The 27,100-nt window shown below is 38.4% G+C and overlaps 1 long non-coding RNA gene across 1 annotated transcript in view; it reads left to right on the top strand.

Annotated features, from left to right (window-relative positions):
* The window catches only part of LOC132532828 (uncharacterized), a 91,599-nt gene extending 64,845 nt beyond the window's left edge, over positions 1-26,754 (top strand). Inside the window, exon 3 of the long non-coding RNA XR_009544770.1 lies at positions 26,426-26,754. This is a non-coding gene — a long non-coding RNA (uncharacterized LOC132532828). The remainder of the gene's footprint in view (positions 1-26,425) is intronic.
* The last annotated feature ends 346 nt before the right edge of the window (positions 26,755-27,100 follow it).

Genomic DNA, 27,100 nt, shown 5'->3' with positions numbered 1-27,100 from the left:
AGGGTAGGAGGGGTACAATTCCACACAATTCCCACCACCCAATCTCCATATCCCACCCCCTCCCCTGATAGCTTTCCCATTCTCTATCCCTCTGGGAGCATGGACCCAGGGTCATTGTGGGTTGCAGAAGGTAGAAGGTCTGGCTTCTGTAATTGCTTCCCCGCTGAACATGGGTGTTGACTGGTGGATCCATACTCCCAGTCTGCCTCTTTCTTTCCCTAGTAGGGTGGGTCTCTGGGGAAGCGGAGCTCCAGGACACATTGGTGGGGTCTTCAGTGCAGGGAAGCCTGGCTGGCATCCTGATGACATCTGGAACCTGGTGACTGAAAAGAGAGTTAACATACGAAGCCAAACAAATTGTGAGCAATCATGGACCCCAAGCTTGGAATAGTGGAGAGGAAGTGTTAGGGGGGTACTCACTGCAAACTCTAGTGTACTTCTGCTTTCAGGTATATATTTTGCAGTAGTTTATGGATACGTGTGAACATATGCTCTCTCTCTGACAGAAACTGGTGTATATCTAGGTTTTGGGACTTTGTTAGAAAGTGAACCACCTGAGATGGAATTAGAGTATACTATGAAAGGAAAGGTCTCACCCAAGTAATGAAGCTGAAGGGTTGTCATGCCACACGTGAAGTCTCTGGACACAGTCTGAGGTGAAGCATGTTGAGGTGGCAATCGCTGTGTTGGTTAGGTTGTGATCAGCAGATACAATATTATTTGCTATGGATTGGGAGAGGCATACAGGAAAGCGGGCCCTATCCAATGGTTCCAGGACTGGGGAAGTAGAGGCTTTATAGTAGTAATGTGAGGTTCCTGCTGTCTTAGGGTTCAAAAAGACAATGGATAGTTAATGTTATCATCACATTATTTGGTAATTGGGTTAACTTTGAAAAGTCCTTTTGTTAGGGTTTGCTGTACAGTACCCAGTATCTTGTATATAGCTGTGCCATTGATTGCTTTTGATCTACTTGGTCTAGGCTTTTGAGAGAGTCTGCATATCAATTACACAGCCTATATATTAAAAAGATTCAGTTTGTGTTTTGAAAAACTTCGAGACATACAATTAATTTTCCCCCTCTCATATTAATTAACTAGTGATTTGTATGTCTACATTTTGGTAGGAGTGTACATAAACACCATTCCCACCACCAAAAGACTGTGACCCATCCCTCCCACCCACTCCTACCCCCCACTGGCCCAGGAAGCTGCATGTCTACCTCTCACCACAGGGTTTTTACTTTGGTGCCCTACTTTCAATTTAGTCAGATTCTGCTTTTAGTTTCCCTTTCAGATATTCTTCCTCAACTTCTGTTGATGAGTGGGATCATCCCATACTCATTTTTATCTTTCTGACTTAGCTCACTTAACATAATTCCTTCTAGCTCTGTCCAAGATGGGTCAGAGAAGGTGGGTTCATTGTTCTTGATAGCTGCATAGTATTCCATTGTGTATTTATACCATAGCTTTCTTAGCCACTCATCTGTTGTTGGGCACCTGGGTTGCTTCCAGGTTTTAGCTATTATGAATTGTGCTGCTATGAACATAGGAGTACACACCTCTTTTTGGTTGGGTGTTATGGAGTCCTTGGGGTATAACCCTAGGAGAGGAATTACTGGATCATATGGAAGGTCCATGTCTAGCCTTCTGAGAGTTTTCCAGACTGCTCTCCACAGAGGCTGTACCAATTTACATTCCCACCAGCAATGTAAAAGGGTTCCTCTGTCCCCACAACCTCTCCAGCATTTGTTGCTGCTGTCCTTTTTGATGTATGCCATTCTTACAGGAGTGAGGTGGTAGCTTAGTGTTGTCTTAATTTGCATTTCTCTGACAATCAGTGACCTAGAGCAGTTTTTCATATGTTTGTTAGCCTTTTGGATCTCCTCTGGAGTGAATGTTTTGTTGATATCCTCTGCCCATTTTTGGATGGGGTCATTTGCTTTTTTGGTGCTAAGTTTGCTGAGCTCTTTATATATTTTGGTGATTAGTTTCTTGTCTGATGTATGGCATGTGAAGATCTTCTCCCATTCTGTGAGGGGTCTCTTTGTTTGTGTGATAGTTTCTTTGGATGTGCAGAAGCTTTTCAATTTGATGTAGTCCCATTGGTTTGTTTCTGCTTCAGTCTTCCTTGCATTTGGGTTTGATTCATCAAAGATGTCCTTGAGGTATAGGTGGGAAACTGGTTTACCAATGTTTTCATCCAAGTATTTGATTGTTTCTGGTCTGACATCTAGGTTTTGATCCATTTGGAGTTGATTTTTGTTTCTGGTGAGATAAAGTGGTTCAATTTCATTCTTCTGCATGTTACAACCCAGTTTTCCCAGCACCATTTATTGAAGAGAGCCTCCTTTTTCCATTTAATCCTTTGGGCCCCCTTATCAAAGATTATATGTCCATAGGTGTGGGAGCTTTCCTATTCTTTATCCCTCTGGGAGTATGGACCCAGGGTCATTGTGGGATGCAGAAGGTGGAAGGTCTGGCTTCTGTAATTGCTTCTCGACTGAACATGGGCATTGACAGGTTGATCCATACTCCCAGTCTGTCTCTCTCTCTCCCTAGTATCATGGGGCTCTAGGTAAGCAGGGTTCCAGGACACATTGTTGGGGTCGTCTGTCCAGAAAAGTCCAGTTGGCATCACGGTAGCATCTGGAACCTGGTGGCTGAAAATTCTGCCCTCACTACACTCCCAGGTTTCAAGCCAGCCGCTGCTTTGCACGAAGTCAGGAGTTGTTGTCACGCCCCTATTTTGGCTTCACTGCTCCCCCACTTTAATATTTATTGTATTATTCCTGTTTCTCTGTTTTTATTCACTGTAGAGAGAGGGAGAGACAAAGAAAAGAAACCAAAGTACTAAACAACTGTTCTTGGGACTGTTCTGTGTTGTCCATGATGTGTCTGTGTGTAACCAGGGCTTGAACCCAGGGCTTCACATAGAGCCAGGCATGTAATTTACAGGATAAATTAACTTACAGCCTTACTTTCCTTATCTTTTTTTTCCATAGTAGTACTGAAGCAATTATAAGTCACTCCATGTTTTAAAAGTAAAAAATAACAACATTGATATTCTATCCCTGTTTTCTTCTCATCTTCGATATATGGGCATTTATAACATCAGTGATCATACAAGCAGACCACACAGATTTAGTAAATTCACTGATTTCTCTTTTCATGAACTCTGCTAATATTTTACTTGTATAGTTTCATAAAGAGTTACAATGACTTATGAAGCTACATCTTTTTTTAAATATTTATTTATTCCCTTTTGTTGCCCTTATTTTACTGTTGTAGTTACTGTTGTTGATGTCATCGTCAGATAGGATAGAGAGAAATAGAGAAAGGAGGGAAGGATAGAGAAGGGGAGAGAAAGACAGACACCTGCAGACCTGCTTCATGCTTGAGAAGCGACACCCCTGCAGGTGGGGAGCTGGGGTCTTGAACCGGGATCCTTACTCTGGTCCTTGCACTTTGTGCCACCTGCACTTAACCCACTGCACTACTTCCGGACTCCCGAAGTTATATCTTTTATCAACATTTTACAACTGAAGAACTGTGGCCAAAAGAATAAAGTTACTAAGGACAGAAAGTGAATGGAGCGGGTGGTACACCTGGCTGAGTGCACATGTTACAGTGTGCAAGGATCTAGATCCGGGTTCAATCCCTGGGCACCACCTGTAGGGGAAAGCTTTGCCAATGATGAGGCAGTGTTGCAGGTGTCTGTCTCCCTCTCCATCTCTTACTTCCATTTCGATTTCTGACTGATACAATTCAATAATTAAAGATAATTTTAAAAGAAAGTGGAAGGATTTAAATCCATCCCAATCTGTCATACTTTTAACCTCTACTCCCATGATTTTAAACATCAGATAGTTCAGAATAAGTGTCAGACCAATGACGCCCTTGTTCTCCACTACTGACTCTTCACCATGATTGTTTCTTGATCTTTGCTTCATTTATTATTTTTTTTTCCCTCCGAACTCTCTCCTATTTGCACTTCAAGTCTAAGAGTGGATGCTTCTTTTCCAAGAAGACATTGAAGATCAACTTACTAGGTTAAGTAAAATTGACTTGGCATTCATTCATTCTCCTAGCCTTGCGTCTTCTCGCCCAACTCTCACTTTCAAAGGACATGTCCAATAACTAGTTTTCAAGAATAAGGGCATAGTTTAACTTGCAAAGGAAGATGTTTTTACAGCATACTGTTCTTCACGTGTAACTGACGGTTAGAACTTGTTGAAATCAGTGAAAACCTACAGCTCATGTGTATTTTTAGTTGTGTGATGTAGCCAGCATTTTTATGACAAGGTTTTGCTTTCTTACAGTTTCAGTGATGTAGGAGACATGCCAGCGGAGTGTCATATCTAGATAAAATGAAATATCCCAAGAGTATATATCTGGTTTATTGGAATCAGTAGTTGAGTGAAGAAAGAGTTTAAAGGAAGCTTATTCTCAATCTTGTCTTAAAGCCGCTTGTAATAAGAAAATTGAGTTTATATTACATTTAGAAGATAACTGTGATACCCTTATTAAATTTACCGTGCAATCTTTAATCAAGTAAGTAAACAAATTATTTATTTCTGAGATGAAAGTAGACACCTGCTTCAGCTAGGATAACTTTTTGGAAGGAAAACATGTCTAAGAATGGATGAAACTGAAGGCCTATTTTTAAAAATACTTTTAAAATTTTATTTTATATTACTTCTTATTGGATAAAGACAGAAATTGAGAGGGTAGCAGGAGATAGAGGGAGAGAGACAGAGACATTCACAGCCTTGCTTCACCACTCATGAAGCTTTTCCTTGTAGGTGAGGACCAAGGGCTTGAACCTGGATCGTTAAGCACTGTAATGTGAGTACTTAACAAGGTGCATCGCCACGTGGCCCCATCAGTTTTACTCTGCATGACTCTCAGCCTTTGGAGACCTAAAACATGGACTACATCTTGCCACAGCATTTCAGCATATTTGCATTTTAGAAGTTACATCTATTTTTATGGTTATGGCGTTAGCTTGGATGAATAATTTATACCTGAGTACATTTTATTAAGAAAAAATATTTATGGAGACAGTTTCAATTTGTTAATTGATGCTACAGAAAACTTTGTAAATAATTGAAAATGTTTACCAAAGAGTATTTAAGCTGCATTTGAAATGAAAAAAGAAAATCATCACTTTGATCAAAATGGCAGAAGTTTATAATTAATGCTTATAATTATAAGATTTGAGATATAAAAAGTCAGAACTGATAAGAGAGCTTGCTCAAGAAAGTGCCTCCTTTTGCAATTGTGTGACCCAGGTTGAGGCCCAGAATCCTAAGGCAGAATGTCGGCTTTCTGGCGGGGTGATCTCCAGGAGAAAGGTAACGGACCGGTTCTTTCTCGCTCATGCAAGGGACGACACAAAGTAAAGACACTGGGGAGATGGAGGCGTGCTCAGATCTCAGATATCCTTTATTAGCAGGTGGGCAAAGGTTTAAATAGAAAACCAAACAAGGAACATTATTCAGATATGTCAGAAATTACAGGTTTCTTAAAGGTCATCTTGTCCCTATGGTAGGGGGCTGGTATGACAAGAATTCATGCAGATACATAAAGGTAGTCTCCTGATGCAGACATTTAATTACCCAAAGACATTTGAGGGGAGGAGAGGGGTTGAACCAGTTAGGGCAAGATAGAGAGAAGATAAGCAAGGTTTGATGCAAATTGAGGACATCAAAGGACACTGCTAGGAGTATGTGATAATGTGTGTTCTTCTCTGTGAACTTTGAGTAAGTGAATCTTAAAGTAGGCGGCCATGTGGCCTGCAGTAATGAAGACAGGCAGTGAGGTTTCCTGGGCCTGAGAGTCAAGAAGGAAAGAACTAAGTCTGAGTTTCTCCCCTTTGTTCATCTTGGTTGAGAGAGACTCACAAGAGGGTACCTTCTCTGACCTCCATCCAAGGATGGGGAGTTCTCCCTAAGCTCTATCAAGCTTACACAGAGCCCCACAGCAGAAGATTTGTTGTTGTGTTGTATCTCTATCCCGACCCCTACCCCATCCCTATGTCTCTCCTCTCTCTCTCTCTCTCTCTCTCTCTCTCTCTCTCTCTCTCTCTCTCTCTCCCCTCTTTCTCCAGAGCACTGTTAAGCTCTGGCTTATAGTGGCATGGGTATTGAACCCAGGACTCAGGCATGAGAGTCTATTTGCATAACCATTATGCTACCTACCCTCTGCCCCTATCTCTGTCTCTCTCTATCCTTGTCTCTATCTATATATCTATCTTTATCTCTCTTTATCTTAAAAAGTTATCCCAGAGTGATAAAATCCCAGCAATGGCAAAAAAAAAAAAAAGCATGAGATATTAGATTTAACTGCTTAATAACCAAGTACATTGTGCATCACTAAATATAAGGCTACCCAGAAGAAAAGAACTTGTCTAGTCATGTTAATTGGATTATAAAACACAATTTAAAAAGAGAGCAGTTGTCATGTTGTACATCAGAATATAACCAAAGCTGCCATCTCAAGCAAAGATATTGAGCACCACAATAAAAACGTCAGTATGACACTTTTGAATAATATTTGAGTGAGAACATCAGTCAACAGCGTGGAACAAGTAAGAGCCTGAAAGAAAACAATAAGTGAAGAAATAATAGAAAATTAACATCTGGGGGGGGAGGCGGTGGAGCACCTGGTGACGTGAACAAGCTACCACGTACAAGGCTCTGGGTTCAAGTCCTAGACCCTGCCTGCAGGGGATTCTTATGAGGGTCCTTGTGCTTTCTGCCACGTGCGCTTAATCTGCTGCGCTACCACCTGACTCCCCTTCATCTGTTTTTATTAATTAGAAAACTATATAATTAAACAATCCTAGCTGTTAATAGGTAACAGATCTCTTGCTAAATAAGTATTTGTTATTTTCCTAGTTCTTATGTATTAAAAGAATGGGTTATTGGAGAACAATAGAAAAAAATATGTTCTGTCTAGAGAAAAATGGTATTGCTTGCTCAACTTGAGATGAACCACCTAAGAAAGAGAGACTTTTTAAAATGTTTATTTTTATTTATTCCCTTTTGTTGACCTTCTTGTTTTATTGTTGTAGTAGTAGTTGTTGTTGTTGTTGATGTTGTTGTTGTTGGATAGGACAGAAATGGAGAGAGGAAGGGAAGACAGAGAAGGGGAGAGAAAGACAGACACCTGTAAACCTGCTTCACTGCTTGTGAAGCGACTCCCCTGCAGGTGAGGAGCCCAGGACTCGAACCCGGATGCTTGCACTAGTCCTTGTGCTTTGTGCCACCTGCACTTAACCCGCTGCGCCACCGCCCAACTCCCAGAAAGAGAAACTTGTACCATGTCAGCTATGTGTTCCTTTACCCCAGCACCCTATGGAGTCCAAGGAATGCTTAGCAAAATTAAGACAGGCATCTATAGGAATGTCATGAAATATGCATATAAATCATCTGTAAAAGTGTAGTGAGAAAAATCACAAAGTGCTGTAACAGATCATCATGGTCAGCAAAATTGTGAGAAAGCCTTTGAAGTTGACTGTGGACCCCTAGAAAATAATTTTTAGCCACTGACCCCGGATGTTGCTTTAGGAGAGAGAACAATGAATGAGTAATGGTGGGGCAGGACATTGGGTGTGAGAGGAGACCAAAAGAACATCAAGAGGATATTTGCCTGAAAACAAACAAATGAAATGTCTTGGGAGGAAAACAGTTTGTATTTCTGCTAAGTAGTCTGACTTAGCATTTGAGAATGCCATGATGTAATTATGTGTGATTTCTCTCCTGTGGTAACTGGAGAGAAACTTGGGAGGCAGTTCAGTAAAGTCAGAGGTGAGCTCCAGGGCTGTGGGGCCTTTCCCTTACACTCTGTTTCTCTCTATACAAAGTGGAAAGGATGAAAGAAGTAGACCTAGGAAGAATAAAATAGAGAGCCTGATTTTCCCCACTCTGTGTGATAAAGCAGTGTTTTCTTTAAATAAGGACTCAACGAGATATATTGCTTTAGGCGACCAAGTATGATAAGCATTGTAATTGCTCCATAGTTTTTCTCAAGAAAGCAAACATTATATATAATCATGAATACATTTATGTCTGTAGTATGAGTTATTTCGTGACAAAGAAGCAATGAAAGATTTAGATATGACTTTATGTGCAGTATGTTATTACTGGGAGTGCACTGGGAAGAGTCATACTGGTGTCCAATTCAATTACTATTAGGGTGGTCCAGAGAAAAAACTGATTTTGCATTCCAATCTGATGGAATCCCCCCCTCCCCCAGAACTCTGTTCAGCTCTGGTTTAGGGTAGTATGGGGGGCAGAACCTGAGACTTTGGAGCCTCAGGCATGAAAGTTTCTTTGCATAACTATTATGCTATCTCCCTGCCCTAGGAATTATTTTTTTAATGGAGTCATGTTCAAGAATGTGTCGTGAATGATACATCATGAGTGCTATAACAGCATACTGTAAACACGAGAGTAAGGATAAGTGTTGATAATGGTTCATGCAGATATGAGTGTATAGCAAACCACTGACTAACATTTTAGTCAACGTCTTTTCCTTATAAATAGTGTGTGTGTGTGTGTGTGTGTGTGTGTGTGTGTGTGTGTGTGTGTGTGTGTGTAGGAGATCTGTCCTAACTGACATTGAGTCAAAGCTTTATTTGAAGAACTGCTTTTCTTATATCTGTTTTATTAAAGATAATAAGCTTCAGATAACCAGTGGACAATATGGAAGGAAGACGTACTATCTGAGGGGCTGCTCAAACGGTAATTTGTAAAGTTGTGGTTGTTAATGACCGTAAGCGTACCCGTGTTTGCTTTTTCTCGTTGATTAGTCTGGGATGACAGATCTTGGCCAGACACAGAGCAGTTATAAATGACTCACCCATTAAGCGAAGTCAGTCACTGAATTACCTGTAAATATCCATTTATTTGAAACGGGAAAGTAGGTCTTTGATAACCAGAAGTAACAAAAGGGAGCGTTTGTGACACAGGCAATATTTTATTTCTTTATTGGACTGTTGCCTATGTGACGGTGTTTCATTTCCGAATTCACTGGGTTGAATACTCATTTTCTGCAAATCTATTACATGTCAATAAAATTAAGAATCATTTATTCGTTATTACACAGAAAGCAAACTTTTCAGTAATTCATATTAAAAATCTCTCAGGAAGTCTCTATTCTGTTGGAGAACATTATAAAACAAAGGTCATTTTATTTTTTATTGAGGGGGCTAATGCTTTACTATGCAATCAATGGCATATGCAGACAAATTTCACTATCGAATAGGCCCCCAGAATTTTCTTCTGAACTACCGTCTCCCTCCTTCCCCAGAGTCCTTTGCTTCTGTGCAGTCCACCATGTTCAGTCCGTGTTTCACTTTGTGCTCTCCCCCTCTGTCTCTGCTTTATTAAGTCCCACTAATAAGCGGGATCACTTGATATTCATTTTTATCTTTGTGGCTTATCTCACTCGACATGACGGCCTCGAGTTCCGTCCAAGAGGATGCAGGGGAGTCAACCTCATCATTTTTAACAGCTGAGTAGTATTCTATCATAGATATATACCACTTATTTTTAAATCACTCATCTGACATTGAACATCTGGATTACTTTGAGCTTCTTACAGTTACAAACTATGCTTCTATGAACATAAGCATATACATATCTCTTCTTATAATATCTCTTATAATATAATATATTATAAGAAGATATTAAGAAGATATTAAGAAGATATAAGATATTATAAGAAGATATATAATATCTTCTTATAATATCTCTTATACATATACATATCTCTTCTTATAATATCTCTCCTGGGTAAATCCCCAGGAGAGGAGTTGCTGGGTTGTAGGGTAAGTCCTTTCTTAGTGTTCCATCAAGTCTCCAAATTGCTTTTCACAATAATTGGGCCACTTTGCACTCTCAACAGTCGTGAAAAAGTGTCCCATTTTCTCCACCTTTGTCATTTCTATCCTTTCTGATGTCTGACATTCTCACAGGGGTGAAGTGGTATCACACTGTTGTCTTTATCTGCATTTCTCTTGCGATCAGTGACTTTGAGCACCTTCTCATCTGCCTGCTGGCCCTCTGGATCTCGTCCTCAGTGAAATGTCTGTCTCCATGTCCTGACCCCATTTTCTAATGGGGTTGCTTTTTTTTTTTGGTTCCTGCTCAGCTTTGGCTTATGGTAGTATGGGGGTACTGAATCAGAAACTTTGGAGCTTCATGAATGAAAGTCTCTTTTTGCATAGTCATTTTGCTATCTCTGCTACTCTGAACCATTTTCCTAACTCATAGAGTAAAAAGCCCTCTGTCTTGAAGATCTTAATGCTTCTATCATTAGTAAATCTTACTACAGTATTTGGAATCCAACCCAGAGTCATGTGAGATTGAACTCAAGACCTCGCAAATGAATAATATATGCTCTACTTGATAAACTACTTCCTGGGCCTTAGAGCATTTTCTATATATCATACTGAATACTTAGAGCTACCTTAATACCATTTTAGGGAAATGGACAGAAGTATGCTGGTTGCTTTTTAACTAGTATCAATAAATATACTTGATGAAGACATTTAAGTAATGTGTTATAATCATTTATAATTAATACAATAATTCATCATACCCAAAGTACTGAATCCCTACTTGGCCTTCATTTTACATACCCGAATTATTTTCATGTAAACATTACTGTTTCTTCAATATCAAGTAGTATAACAAAACATACAAGGTGATTTTTTTAGTTCTTAAAATGAAAATGTCTTAGTATGCAATTATAATTGTACAAAATATTTAACAGAATACAGGTCCTAGGATTTCATGTGTGCCACCTTTGTAAATTCAGCCATACCTTATGTTTTGCATAGCAAACATGGTATCGTCTTCTTCCTAGGCTGAATACACGTTACATTATGCTCCTGATCATATTCTTTGTCATACTTTTGATAGCATTTAAAACCTTTTGACTGTGACATTATCTGCTAGTCACCTTTCAACCTTTTGAAAGGATCAGCCAGCAAGTCCAATCAGGTTAAGAGCATTTTAATGCACCTATGTAAGTTCTCAGAATTTAAGATTAGGGCAGAAAAGTAGATCTTGTGACCTTCTATAAGTAGTATTCAACTATTGCTCTGGAAATGATAGAATTAATTTAATTTGAGCTGCAATCTGATTGAAATTGTTTCCCAGCTTAAACTAAGATACTCCACAAGTGTCAACGATGTGAGGAAGGTTATATGCAGTGCATTTCTAATGCACTAGAAATGCAGTTGAGTCAAACAAAATCATTTTGTCATCAGTAATATGGAGGAGGTTGCCCTAGATGTTTTAGATTCTAATTTTAATTTAGCAAGAAAGCTTAAGTGTACAGTAATATATGGTATACACAACTCAGCTCTGTTGTACTTAGAAAAATGTTCAATATTTTATTTCACTTTGACCTTGAGTCAAAGCTTTATAAGTATAGGACGAGTCAGATTCTGAGTGCAATAAGGGTAAAGTTAAATGAAAAGGAGGGAAGAGTAGCTTTCAACATGGCCAGATGGCAATTTTTACTAGTTGGCATGTATTAAAACCACATTTTTGAAAAGGAAGTGTACATTATAGACTGGCATGACTGAATGTGTAAAAGTTTCTCAAAATAGATAAAAATATTCTTTAGCTTTGAAACAAAGTTGTGTCAAACTTGCATAAGCGTGTAGCGAACTGCTCTAGAAAGATGGCAATGCAGGCTGACTGGAGAGTCAGAGGTCCTGAGCCACCAGACTTCAGTATCTGAAATCACAAAACGTGACTTGTATTCTGCATACACTAGTTCTAAGATAAGTCAGTCAAAACAGTTTAATTGTGTCTGCCTTCTTGCCCTGACCAGTTCTATTAGTGCAGTTTCTAGACTCCAAAGCTAAAAGTTCCAAAATCAACTAAAATTCTAATCATCAGAGGGGCAGGTATCTTGAAACTTGCTAAATGTTTCATTAAATAGCTTGTTTCAGTCATATATATATAGGGGGGGGAGAGGAGGGAACTTCAATGTTCTTACTTAAAACCAACACAACAGGGAGTCGGGCGGTAGCGCAGCGGGTTAAGCCAAGTGGCGCAAAGCTCAAGGACTGGCCTAAGGATGCCGATTCGAGCCCCCAGTTCCCCACCTGCAGGGGAGTCACTTCACAAGTGGTGAAGCAGGTCTGCAGGTGTCTGTCTTTCTCTCCCCTCTCTGTCTTCCCCTCCTCTCTCCATTTCTCTCCTATGAAACAACAACGACATCAATCATAACTACAACAATAAAACAACAAGGGCAACAAAAGGGAATTAATAATAATAAATAAATATTTAAAAAAAAAACAACACAACTCACTTGCCAAAAGCCCAGATAAAACCTCTTAAGTGATGAATACCTTTTAATTTCCTGTGCCTTCATTTTTGTCACAATCACTCTGGTAAAACATGACAGTTCTGTGTGATCACTAAAATGATGGGTCTAATGAGCTATTTCAAACATCTTAATACTGTTTTAATATTGTTAGTAGCAGAGTTCCTACATATTTTCTTTTTCAAAATGACTAACCATCATTTGTATACCACTCCAAATAAAAGTTTTAACATTCTTACATTTTGAAAAGTTTTTCTTTATTGAATAGTGTTCTTCTAAGCTATAAGAGTCAAGTTAGGGAGTCGGGTGTTAGCACAGTGGGTTAAGCGCATGTGGTGCAAAGTGCAAGGACCAGTGTAGGGATCCCGGTTCAAGCCCCCGGCTCCCCACCTGCAGGGGAGTCACTTCACAGGCGGTGAAGCAGGTCTGCAGGTGTCTGTCTTTCTTTCCCCCTCTCTGTCTTCCCCACCTCTCTCCATTTCTCTCTGTCCTATCCAACAATGATGATATCAGTAACAACAATAATAATAACTACAACAACAAAAATAAAAAGACAACAAGGGCAACAAAAGGGAAAATAAATAAAATTTTTAAAAAAGAGTCAAGATAATACAGTCTCCTTATACATATACATTTAAAAAAGATAATTGCTTTATAATGAGCCGGCAAGGGGCCAGGTGGTGGTGTGCCTGGTTGATCACACATGTTTTAATGTGCAAGGACCCAGGTTCAAGCCCCCAGTCCCCACCTGTAAGGGGAAAGTATCACCAGGGGTGAAACAGTGTTACAGCTGTCTCTCTGTCTCTCTCCCTCTTAATTTCTGGCTTTCTCTATCCAATTAATGAAGATAACTTTAAAAATGAGCTGGCAAAACTGTTAGGGCCTGAACATCTTGTTTACCAGAGGGAAGAGAAAGAATGTTTGTAAAAAATAGATGAGAGGGGCTCCTTTGGATAAGGTGATGATGCTTTACCTGTAGTAGAGGGTGAGACCAGATATGGTCACTGGCCAGATATTGCTCAGTGACCACTGAGCAATGTGAACCTGGGCTTCCAAATTCAAACCAGTGCAAGACAATAACATTTGACTTAAACTGAGAAAAAAAAATAATACTCACTACCTAGAAGGAGTTATTAAATTCATTTTTGTCATGTATTTGTCACCTCCCATTATTGTTTATAAAGGGTAGAGTCTTATCCTGATGACTTTTAGAGAAAGCATTGTATTAGGGCCAGTGGGCTGTTCCTGTTCACCAGTGAGAGCACCAGTGCTACCTGTGTTTAAGCCCGTGGTCTCTGTCTGCAGGGGGGTGGGGGGGAGCTTGAAATGTATAATGGAATATCTGTGGTATATCTCCTTATTTATCTCACTCTGCCTCTTTGCTGGGCTAGCCTGAGGATGCTTCTTCCTGAGCACGTGCTCTCTGGGTTGGAGAGAACTCTCCCAGAACTCGTGCCGGGCTTGCGTCGCAGGAGAGAGAGAGACTCTGAGACTCATGGAGCAGGAATGCAATCCAATGTTTTTAATCATAAAAGAAGATTATTTTATACTTGCCAGGAAGGAAGTGGTAGGGTGAAAAACAGGATGTGACTAGGAGAGGGGATGGAGCAAAAGAGAGTGCAAACTAGTGGGGATTAAATGGTGGAAATTAAACCAATGGGGATTAAACTAATGCCTTGCAGGCAAGGTGGGTCTCAGGCAAAACAATGATTATGTAAATAGACCACAAGCAATGCAGGGGAACAGAGCAGAATTAGCCAAAGGAGAAATGATGACCAACATCTCTCATCTTCTTTTTTTAAATTTCTTTTCTTATATTTATTTATCCCTTTGTTGTTTTTTATCATTGTAGTTGTTGTTGTTGTTATTGATGTCATTGTTGTTGGATAGGACAGAGAGAAATGGAGACAGGAGGGGAAGAGAGAGAGGCGGAGAGAAAGAGACATACCTGCAGACCTGCTTCACTACCTGTGAAGCGACTCCCCTGTGAAGCAGATGAGGAGACTGGGGCTCGAACCAGGATTCTTACGCAGGTCCTTCCTGCTTTGCGTCACGTGCGCTTAACCCACTGTGCTACCGCCCGACTCCCTCTGCCTCTCATCTTCTAAAAAACTAACTAACTAAATAAAAAGGACTAAAATACACACACACACACACACAGATATATACACAAACACAGATATATACACACACACATACAGATATATACACACACATATATACACACACATACACATACACATATACACACACACATATATACACACACAGATATATACACACACACATATATATACACACACATATATATACACACACATATATATACACACAGATATATGCACACACAGAGATATATACATACACAGATATATACACACAGAGATATATACAAACACAGATATATACACACACACAGAGATATACACACACATATACACACACAGAGATATACACAGAGAGAGATATACACACAAAAATATATACATACACAGAGATATACACACACAGAGATATACACACAAAAATATATACACACAGATATAAACATACACACAGAAATATACATACACACATACATATACACACAGATATATACACATACACAGATATACACACACATATATACACACACCACACACATACACACACAGATATATACAGATACACATATATATATATACACACACACAGATATATACACACCACACACACATACACACACTAGAGATATATACACACAGATATATATATACACACACACACATATATACAACACACACAGATATATACACACAGATATATACACACACAGATATATATACACACACAGATATATACACACAGATATACACACACGATATATACACACACAGATATATACACACACACAGATATACCCACACACACAGATATATACAGATACACAGATATACAAACACACACACATACACACACACAGATATACCCCCCCCCACACACACACATAAACACACACACACACACACACAATTCTTCTACATGCACAGGCATCATATGTTAAATAGAGGAGGCCTAGTGATGACCTGGTGGGAAAACAATACTTAAAAAATACAAAACAAACAAATGTCTGCTATACTCAGAGAGAAGCACCGTGTTGTCAATAACTGTGTAGCTCACATATTTTGTTGTTGTTTTGTTTTTGCACTGTCCTTATTTACTCAAGAATGAACTCAGTATAACCCAAGTAGGTTAATATCAGCGACAATTTCAAGTAGATTTTCTTTTCCTGGTGTTAGGTGCTATGAACTGCTTCATGCATGAGCAGAGCTGCACTGTACAGGCACTTACAAAGTTCAGTCTAACAAGAAATCAGAGAGAAATTAACTTTTCATTTCTTACAAGGAGACTTCCAATCATGGTGACAATGACTGCAAAAACTGTGTGCTCATTACAACATTTTTTTCTAAAGAAAGTGGAAAGAATTTAGTTGTGTACAAAGACTTCAGTTTGGTTCCTAGCATGTGATAAACACCGTATTGATGTATTATAAAAATATTGTAGATATTGAAATATCAGTGTAATACTGTTTTTTAAAAGTAAGTATCAATCATGCCAACTGTCTCCACTCCCTGTTTATATCTGCATGTTTCCTTGGAGATCTTTATTTTCAACTTCTAAAACATGTACATATGTATGCTATTCTTATTTTGAATCATATAATTGGACACCTGTTATTTTTAGGAGTATTTTTTATACCAGTCATCATGTATAAGATGTGGCATCTCATTATAATTTTGATTTCCATGTCCGTTATAGTTGCTGAAATTCCATAGCACAGTTCACATACATTTCAATGATTTGTATTTATTTGGAGAAATATTCATCTAAGTAAATTGTCCAATTTTGAACTCTAATATGTTTTATTGTTGAGCTTTAAGAGTCTGTCCTTTATTCTAAATATGAACGCTTTGTCAGCTGTTGAACATGGAAATATTCTGTTAAATGCCCTTTCATTCTGTCAATCATATATTTTATTCATAAGCTTTTTAAATTGTGTGATTTTATATTATTATTATTATTATTATTATTATTATTATTATTATCTGCTGGGGCTTGGTGCCTACACTATGAATCCACTGCCCCCAGTGGCCATTTTGTTCTTATTTATTTATTTTTCATTCAGACAGAGATTGAGAGGGGAGTTGGAAATGGGGAGTGAGAGAGAAAGACAGACTTCTGCAGACCTGCTTCACCACTTGTAAAACATTCCTGCTGCAGGTGGGGAGCAGGGCTTGAACCCGAGTCCCTTCTACTTAGTACTATGTGTACTTAGCCAGGTGTGCCATTGCCTGGCCCCTGTAATGTTATCTTATATTTCTTTGTGTACAAACCTCCAGAATATATTTCTGTGTAGAGTGTAGAAGATATTATTACTCAGAAATAGTAGTATTTTCATTGAGAAGAAAACTAATGATAAATAAAATCCTATTTGTTAATCTTTTCTGTTGCCCATGCATCTGATATCATTATCTATAAAATGATTTTTACTTTCAGTTCATAAAATATCTCCTTGATATTATCTTCTGTGATTTTTATAATTTAAAGAAAACATTTCTGTCATAATTCCATTGTGAATTAATTTTATTTACTTTATATTTATTTATTTATTTTCTCTTTTGTTGCCCTTGTTGGTTTTTATTGTAGTTGTTATTGACATCATTGTTGTTGGATAGGACAAAGAAATGGAGAGAAGAGGGGAAGACAGAGAGGAGGAGAAAAAGACAGACACCTGCAGACCATGAATTGATTTTATATGTGGTGGTGTATAATGGTCCAAATTTATTTTTTTATGCTGATGTCCACTTTTTCCATATATCAAAAATTGTCTTTCTTTGTTGAATGGTGATGACTTTCTTGTTAAAATTGATCATATTGGCGATAATTTGTTTTGGTTCCTACATTCTATTCCATTGATCTATGTCTCTATTCTTATGCCAGTAGCATGCTAGTTTGGTTACTGGAGTTTTGTAGTAAGTTTCAAAATCAATAAATGTAGTCACTGCTCCCTGCAGCAGGGGCAAAGCTGTGTGTCATGGCGTCTCCCTCTGTCTCTGTCCTTCTATTTGCAAAAGTTTACTCTGAGCATTGACTCTCTCTTGATGACAATAAAATAAAAAATGAGCCTTACGGTTTGGTCATTTTTAAGATTATTTTTCTCTCAGGTATAGATACCTTCAAGTAATTATTAGTATTTATTATTATTATTATTATTATTCTATTCGGAGGTTAAAAATTTCCAGTATCATCTTTAACACACAGGCACAACCTTTTTTTGCCCCTTGATTGATGTCTAGGAGACAACAGGATCCCAGAATTCTTTCATTACTCCTACCTGAGAGTCCTAATTTTATTATTTTTATTGCCATCAAGATTATCACTGGGGCTAGTGCCTATTTTTCATAGAAACAGAGAGAAGTTGAGAGGGGAGGGGGGAGAGAGAGGAGTAGAGACAGATGGGGAGAGATGGGGAGAGAGAGACAGAGACAGATGGGGATAGAGAGGGGGAGAGAGAGACAGAGACAGATGGGGAGAGAGAGACAGAGACAGATGGGGAAAGAGGGGGAGAGAGAGACAGAGACAGATGGGCAGAGAGAGGGGGAGAAAGAGAGACAGAGACAGATGGGGGAGAGAGGGGGAGAAAGAGACAGAGGCAGATGGGGAGAGAGAGGAAGAACCACCTGTAATACTTCTTCACTCACAAATGTTCCCTCCTGCAGGTAGGAACCAAAAGCTTGAGCCTCAGTCCTTGGGAGTGGGAATGTGTGTGTGTGTGTGTGTGTGTGTGTGTGTGTGTGTGTGTGTGTGTGTGTGTGTGTGTGTGTGTGTGTGTGTGTGATCTACAGGGTGTGCCAACTCCTAACTCCATCTTCTGATTATTTTAATATGCTGCTGACTTCATGTAACGCCTTTTTAATAGTATTTTGTAGATGATCTTGGTCTCAATGTTCATAACTTTTTGACCTTCTTTTGTTGTGCTTTTTGTTTCTTTGATTCTGTACCTAGACACTGTTGATTTCATGAACTTAGACATAATTCCTTGCCTTCAATTTTCTTTTTTTTCAGAAAAATTTGACTAGAATCAGTGTTAATTTTTTAAATGATTTGTTTAAATTAATAGTGAAAATATGAGTTCCAGAATTTTCCTTTGCTGGGGGATTTTTAAATCTCTTATTACTGACTTAATGTCCTTACCAGTTAACTCAGATTTTTTTTTATTTCTTTGTGTTTTAGTTTGGGTAAGTTTTGTGTATCCAGGGTTCCCCCCCCCCCCATTTAATCTGGCTTTCTAATATATTAGCTTACATTTTCCCAGAGAACTTGCAATAACTTTTTTTTGCCAGTTCTGTAGGATAATAGGTAATAAAGTCCTTTAGCTTAGAAATAACACTGGGTTATAATACTATAATGGAAGTTTTAAAATTTCTTTAAACTACTTCTTAAAGTGAAATATTTATGAAAATATATGTTTCTTGTTCTTTTATTACTATGATTATTTGTAAAAGATCTTTTATGGCAGGCATGCATTTCTACTACGAGTTACCTAGTGATCTAAGTCTCAACTTTCAAATGTCTAATTAAAAAACAGTTCTTCCTTAATGATTAGCGTTATCACTTTTTCTTCCTGAAGGGTTTATTGTCACTAAGTGGTTGTGATAGGTAGAAGCAGGTTGGCAAAAGTGATTCGGAAACTTGTGACTCACTACATTCTCCATAATACAGCAAGAAGAAAAGACTAATCATCATTTTGTTCAAGAAAATGGAGCTTCCAAATTATGTTATCTATTCTTCTAGTGTTTCACTCTTTATTTTTTGAACAAACTCAACTCCGACATGAATCTGACACTATAGAAATACTATATGGCTTTGTTCAACTGTATTTGCTTTATTTTGAATACTTTTTTTCATTATACTGAACTTATACTACTAACAGCTACATGAAATTATGTAACCTTTCGCTTAAAGAACATTAGGATATAAGGAAAACAGTAACAGAGTATTAAGTCGAGTGAAGGACCTTTCAATGCATAGGGTCCTGTGTGACAGCAAAAGTTACATGCCCATAAAGGTGACCTAAGTGTTAAATGAATCCACAGTAGAATTGATCTAAAATGGTATCATCGCCGGTTTTTATTATTATTTATTTATTCCCTTTTGTTGCCTTTATTTTATTGTTGTGGTTATTGTTGTTATTGATGTCACCATTGCTGGATAGGACAGAGAGAAATGGAGAGAGGAGGGGAAGACAGAGAGGGGGAGAGAAAGACAGACACCTGCAGACCTGCTTCACTGCCTGTGAAGTGACTCCCCTGCAGGTGGGGAGCTGGGGGCTAGAACCAGGATCCTTATGCCGGTCCTTGAGCTTTGCGCCACCTGCGCTTTTCCCACTGTGCTACCATCCAACTCCCTGAAAAGTTTAAGTGAGCCTTTTGCTTCATTCAGCCATGCTCCATCTTTATATTTTATTTTATTTTGAAACTTCTAGAATATTAGCACTCTAAAACCTTTTCCACTTCTTTTTGTAGATCTTAGTGACTAAGACATAGCCTCACAAATTCACTTCTATATTTTCAACATAACATAGAACTCTAAAACATTGTAATTATTTCATGAGAACCTCACATGCCCTCTAACATTTTGTACTGCACACTTTTCTTTCATTTTATTGAAGTTACACCACTGGTTTACAAAATAAAAATAAATTACACTTGTCTTTCCCTCCTAAAGTACTGAATATTCTTTTTTTTTACTTGATCCTATCACTCTTTTTATAATTATTTTGATATTTATTTATTTACTTCCTTTTGTCTCTCTTGTTTTTTATTGTTGTGATTATTATTGTTGTTGATGTAGTTGTTGGATAGGACAGAGAGAAATGGAGAGAGGAGGGGAAGACAGAGAGGGGGAGAGAAAGACGGACACCTGCAGACCTGCTTCACCGCCTGTGAAGCGACTCCCCTGCAGGTGGGGAGCCGGGGGCTCGAACAAGGAGGGATCCTTCCGCCTGGTCTTGGCGCTTTGTGCTACGTGTGCTTAACCCACTGTGGTACGGCAGCTCTGTGGTACGGCAGCTCTGTGGTACAGAATATTCTAGGCTGCTACATATGATCCATCATTTTAAGAAATCACTTTATAGGAGAAAAGGGTTCTTGGCATATAGTACAGTACTCATGGGCAAAAGTTTTCATCTCCTGCAAAATCTCTCACTGCCAGTTTATGTCCTGTCCTTTCCACGATCATGCCGCCTAGTTCTTGCCAAACTTGGTTTCCTTGCATTATCGTGACTTCTATTTTTTGTCTTTACTTCTTTATGAGAACTTTCCCTACAGGTTTATTTAAAAATATTATATAAGAGGGTGGGGGAGGTAGAAGAATGGTTATGCTAAGAGTCTCTTGTGCCTGAGGCTTCCAAGTCCCAGGTTCAATCCTCCACACTACCATAAACCAACGCTGAGCAGTGCTCTGATTAAAATAAATAATATATATGGTTATTAAATCACCTTCTGTTTGGTCACCATTTGTCATGATAACTAAGTTGTCCAAATATTATATTAGAATTTGTTGGATCAGTACAATCATTTTAAATACCCATTAAAACTGTCTTGCATACATGTTAACATTTTAGTTGAAAGTTTTCCTCAATCATATATTCAATTGATATTGATAAATTCTGAATACATCAAATTTTGTTAAATCAACAGTGTCAAGCAGTTAAATTATAACTGTCATAGGTCAGCTGCAGAAACCCCTAGCTGTTTTTATATTCATGATTTTATATTGATCAATAAGACTGTAGGATAAGAGGGGGACAGTTCCATATAATTCCCACCACCAGAGTTCTGTTGTTTTGATAGTCTTGAAAATGTTTCGATATATCATTTAGCCTATATACCCCATAATCTTTGTACTAGCTAATATAATTTAGTATATTTTTCTAACTTGCATGGGGAACATTTGTGTAGTACATGATGGTAGAAATTAACATTGTTTTGAAATACCTACTTTTACTTCCCAAATATACTATTTTAAATATAACACAATTAAATATAAAAATCTGGGATGTTTTTGCACTGGAATGCCATCTTTTTGCCTTACATACCATCTGATCAAAAATCTGTGTTGCTTAAAACCTCATTTTTGACCTCTTGTATTCCAAATGGCACTGCAGAAAGTATACATCAAAAAGGAACTTTCAGAAAAAAGGAAAAGAAAGAAAGAAAGAAAGAAAGAAAGAAAGAAAAAGAAAGAAAAATAGGAGACCCTTGTTGTTTTCTCTGGGCTGGCTTCAAGGGCGGGTAACAGACAACTAGGGACCCATGGCTGGGTTGTACACAGTATCTCTTTATTTATGCAGGACGCAACACAATCTAAGCCGAGCTAAACTAAAACTAACACTAAACTAAAACGAACAATGCTGTCCTTATATATACTTTCCAAGTAGGGTGTGAACAGGATGTGACATAGAGAGGGTGGAGAGAAAAGTGACTGGTGAAAATCAGGGTGTGACAAGGAGAGGGGGCAGAGCAGGCGAGAATTCTACCACTGAACCACCAATGCCCTGGAGGGAGGGTGGTGCTTGTTAACAGTGGTTATGTAAATAGAATACAGTGTTAAGCAGGGGGGATTAAACCAAATGAAACAGAAGAGGTTTTTAGAAGTAGAATTAGAAGCATACCAACAAACCCTCATAAATGGACTGGAGGTATAGCTTGCCCAGAAAAGCACATACTTAACCATGACTGAGGTCTCAGGTTCAAGCCCCAGCTTTACTTGGAAACACATTGGATGGTACCAGGAAGTGGGTTATGGAGCAGGGCTGTTATATCTCTCCTCTCTGTCTCTGTCTCTGTTTTTCAAGAAAAACAGATAACTAGTTACAGAATTGTTATTACCAGGATTCTAGTCAAATCTTAATTAATTAATGAAAGGAGGAGGCAGAGGAAAGATTAGAAGTTGAGCATAGGATGTGCATATCTGAAGTCTCAGGTTCAAAGATGCCATCACAAAGTAAAGAATATTGCAGATGAAGATTTGGTGTCTCTGTTTTGAAAAAAGCTAGCAGGTCTATTTTAAGTATATTCCAAGTGGTCCATGACTTTATTAGTTTTTGCCTGAGCCTGAGATCTAGTATGCAGGTGGACCCAGGTTCTTGTCTGGGGAGATGGTGTCATAGTTGGAGAAAAGGGCTAGGAAGCTGGATCAGGGAAGAGAGTAGCTCCCAAATATGGGAAAGCATATAAATACTGTTAACTGTAAAGCCCACCAGTTTGATCTGGGACCCATATTCAGCACAAGAGTGTATGTAACCTCTGCATCCCTGTAGGTCTGGGCTCACATTCTGTGGGCATAGCTAGGAACATACCAGGCTGCACTCATTTCAGGATCCATCTTCCTCGGGTAGTAGGTAGAGTATGTTGTCCAACCTCCCTTCAGAGAATGGAACATTCCCTACCATTATTGATCCACATTGAGGACAAGGTCCTATGGGGGCCCATAAAGGGGTCTATTGAGCTGTTCCTGATGGAGATGACCAGTAACAGTGGCAAGAGGGATCTGTTAGAGGTCTAGGCCCTTCATGTCTGTGTAGGAACCTGGGATTGACTAGAGACCCAGGTGATGACCCACCTCCCATTTTCTTAAAGAGAATAGCCCAAAAGCTACAACGTTTATTTGGAAGCAGGAAACACCTAGAATTGCCAAAACAATCTTAAGTAAAGAGAACAGAACTGGAGGCATCACACTCCCAAACTCTATAGTATAGGGCCATTGTAATTAAAACTGCCTATTATTGGAAGAAAAATAGACATAATGACTAATGGGAGAGAATTGTGAGCCAAGAAATAACCCCCCACACCCATGGACATCTAATTTTCTACAAACTATTAAGCAGATAAAGGAGAGTTTCTTTAACAAATGGAAAATAGGGTTGAAATGTGCAGAAGAATGACACTGAACCACTACATTTCGCCACACACAGAAGTAAACTCTAAGTGGATCAAGGGCTTGGACAACAGACCAAAAATTATCAAATACTTAGAGGAAATATTGGCAGCACTTTTTTCCATCTAAATTTTATAGATATCTTCAATGATAAAATTTAAATTTCAAGGAAGACAAAAATAAAAGAATAAACCCAGGGGACTAGGTCAAAATGAAAAGTTTACATTAAACAAACTACCCCAACAAAGAGAGTCTTACGGAATGAGAAAAAATCTTTACATGTCAGACATCAGACAAAAAGCTAATAACAAAAATATACAAAGAACCCAGCAACAAAAAACAAATGACCACATCCAAAAATATGTAGAGGATTTGAATAGAATATTCACCAAGGAAGAGATCCAAGAGGCCAACAGAAATATGAAAAAAATGCTCCAAGTCATTGACTGTCAGAGAAATGCAAATAAAATAACATTGAGATACCACTTGACCCCTGTGAGAATGTCATACATCCAAAATAATAAAAACAAATGCTGGAGAGGTTGTGGAGACAAAGGAACCCTCCTGAGCTGCTGGTGGGAATATAAACTTGTCCAACCCCTATGGAGAACAGTCTAGAGAACCCTCAGAAGGCTAGAAATGGACTTACTCTACAACCCTGCAACTCCTCCTGCAGATATACCCTAAGGAACTAAACGTACTCGTTCATAAAGATCTGTGTCACATATGTTCATTGCAGAACAACTTGTAATAGTCAAACCTAGAATCAACTCAGGGGTCCAACAATAGATGAGTGGCTGAGCAAGTTGTGGTCTGTATACACAATGGGACACTACTCAGCTACTAAAAATGGTGAACTCACCTTATTCACCTCATCTTAGATGAAGCATAAAGGAATCATGTGAGACGAGGTAAGCCAGACAGAGAAGGGTCAATATGGTGATTGCACTCATAGACAGAAGATAAATAAGAACAGAAAGTAGAGATACTATGTAGTACTGGTGTCTTTCACCCAAGTAAAAGACTGTAAGGCAAAGGGGGCTTTCGGGTTCACCATATGGAAGTTGAGGTGGGGAATAGTCCTTGGGTGTTGGGAGCATTGTGAAACTGTACTCTGATTAATGTATGGTCTTATAAATTCCACCCATGGCATTTTTTAAAGAAAAACAAGCTCCTAGCTCATTTTTGTTATAGTAGTAGTGATAAATGTCTATTGCATTTTTTTTTTCAAATCCCAAGGCTAAAAGGAACCTTCTTCATTCTCTTTCAAATCCTTATTTTTCCCATTCCTGAAGGGACTTTGCTTGTATTTTCTCTCTTTCTTTCTTTCTTTCTTTCTTTCTTGCTTTCTTGCTTTCTTGCTTTCTTGCTTTCTTGCTTTCTTTCTTCCTTTCTTCATTTCTTCCTTTCTTTCTTTTTTTTCATATTTCTCCCCAGGTCCTGATGGAATTAGAGTTCAGAAACCTCTGGACATCTTCCACTAACATGTATCCATCTGGGAGTATGAACCAAAGATCATTATGGGGTGCAGAATGTGGAAGGTCTAGCTTCTATAATGGTTTCTCTGCTGGCCATGGCCATGGCCATGGCAGGTAGATACATAACCCCAGCCCATTTCTAGCTTTCCCTAGTGGGGTAGGGCTATGGAGAGGTGGAGTTCCAGGACACAATGGTGATGGCCTCTTCTTAGAGAAGTCAGGAGGGAATCATAGTAGCATCTGCAACTTGGTGGCTGCAATGCAGTAAGCTATAGAGAAGGGCAAATTGTTTAATGAACCATAAAGTAGAGCTTGAGAAGGTGTGAATAGGGATTTTAGGATGAATAGGACCTAGAAAGTATATTTTAGGTATGTTTCTAGGGGCCCATAACTGGTAATTTTTGCTAGTGGAGCTTGATAGCTAACCTTCAGGTGGACTAAAAATATTGTCAGAGTTGAGAATAGGACTAGAAAGCTGGATCAAGCCAGAAAGTAGCTCCCAAACTTGAAAACCAAAAAAGCTTCAGCTCAGAGAAGAGAGCCATCTCCAAAACAGAAAAAAAAAAAGCCCTAATACTTGGGAAATTATATTTACTGTCTGTGTATTTATCAGACAATGGACAAATAATGAAAATATTGGGTTGTTAGAAAAGTTGTGATTTTTTTTTTCTGTTTTCCTATGCAAACATGTGCAATGACTTTTCTGACAAACCAATTTATAGAGAACTCAAAAGTCAACAACAAAAGCCAAACAGCTCAATTAAAAAAAAAAGTACTTCAAAAATAATATAGTCAGATGATCACTAGTTGTATGAAAAATGTTTACAGTTCATTGTTTATGGGTGATGAGAAAGGACAGAAACAGAAACCAGGGCTGGTGATGACAGGGTGACAGAGGAACCCTTTAATATCACTAGTAGGAAGGGAACTTGGTCCAACCTCTGTGGAAAAACGTTCTGAGATTCCTCAGAACATTAAAAATGTTACTAGATAAATTACTAGATTCATAAGATCTAGGACTTCTCCTAGGCAGCTTCACAATGAACACAAAAACACTTATCCAGATGTGTGTGTGTGTGTGTGTGTGTGTGTGCGTGCTCATGTATATTTCAATAGTCAAAATTTGTAAGTAAAATAAATGTGTAAGGACAGATGAGTGGTTAAGGTAGGTGTGGCATAGACATATAAATGAGCTACTACTCAGCGGTCACAAATGGTTTATTTTCTTTAGTTATAATGCAAGTGTATCTGGAGGGAGTCGTGTTGAGTGAAATAAGCAGAGGAGAAGGATTACTGTATAATCCCACTTACAGGCAGAACCTAGGAAATTGAAAGACAACACGGTGGAAAACGAAGTGGATTGTGGTCTATTGCAGTTGATCTGGGAACTCAGAGGGAGACAAAGGAGTGTGACTGAGGAGGCAGGAGTTTGGTGCCCTATTGTAAAGAAAAGTGATAATTCACTGAAAAAAAAGAAAAGTGATAATTCACAGAACACGTGATGTACAGATATATATTCAGATGTACATATATATATATATATATATTCAGAAATACATGTAATTGAAACCTTGTGACAACAACAACATTATAAACCAACATTTCCTTAAATGCAGAGAACTGACTACAGATGAAAGCATTTGACGTGATAATGGAAATAGAGACTGAAGTGATTTGCTATAGCTAAGGAAAAAGAAAGGACTCACTATCAAGGAATATATTCAGAGGCTAGAATCCCCAAACAGGAGAGACAAAGATCATGCCCTCAGAACTTCCGGATAGAACCAGAACCATGACCTTGATATCATCCAGTGAAACTGACTTTAGACTTTAACTTGGAAAATCACAGATGTTTTAAAAAAAATACCATACTTTGTAACTAACCTCCTGTACTCGTTCACTCCAGACTTGCTATTGTATCAGAACCTGCTTCCTAGAAACGTCCTCATCCTACCTCTTTATATTTAAGTAAACTATTTGTGATTTATTACCACATATAATTATTTTTAAAAAAGCCAGCACAGTCTATAACCACCAAAGGTGATAGTTAGAGTGAGCAAAATAATTAGACCCTGTGAAGTATCTTGCAAATACAAATTCTTTCTCTGAGGCCAAATAAAAGGAAACTTAATCAGTGAAAAACCATCACCTCCAAACAAGATGAAAAAAAATGTTTTAGGCATCTCATTAGACTGCAGACGTCTGAGTTTCAATCTGAGGTATCACATTTCAAATCAGTTGGTTAAATTTATTTTTTTTCTGAGTTCTTTCTCAGTAAAATAGAACATGCT

The sequence above is a fragment of the Erinaceus europaeus genome, chromosome 14, assembly GCF_950295315.1.
Source record: "Erinaceus europaeus chromosome 14, mEriEur2.1, whole genome shotgun sequence".
Lineage (NCBI taxonomy): Eukaryota > Metazoa > Chordata > Mammalia > Eulipotyphla > Erinaceidae > Erinaceus > Erinaceus europaeus.
The sequence above is the reverse complement of the archived record's forward strand: the minus strand, read 5'-3'. Positions and strand labels throughout refer to the sequence as shown.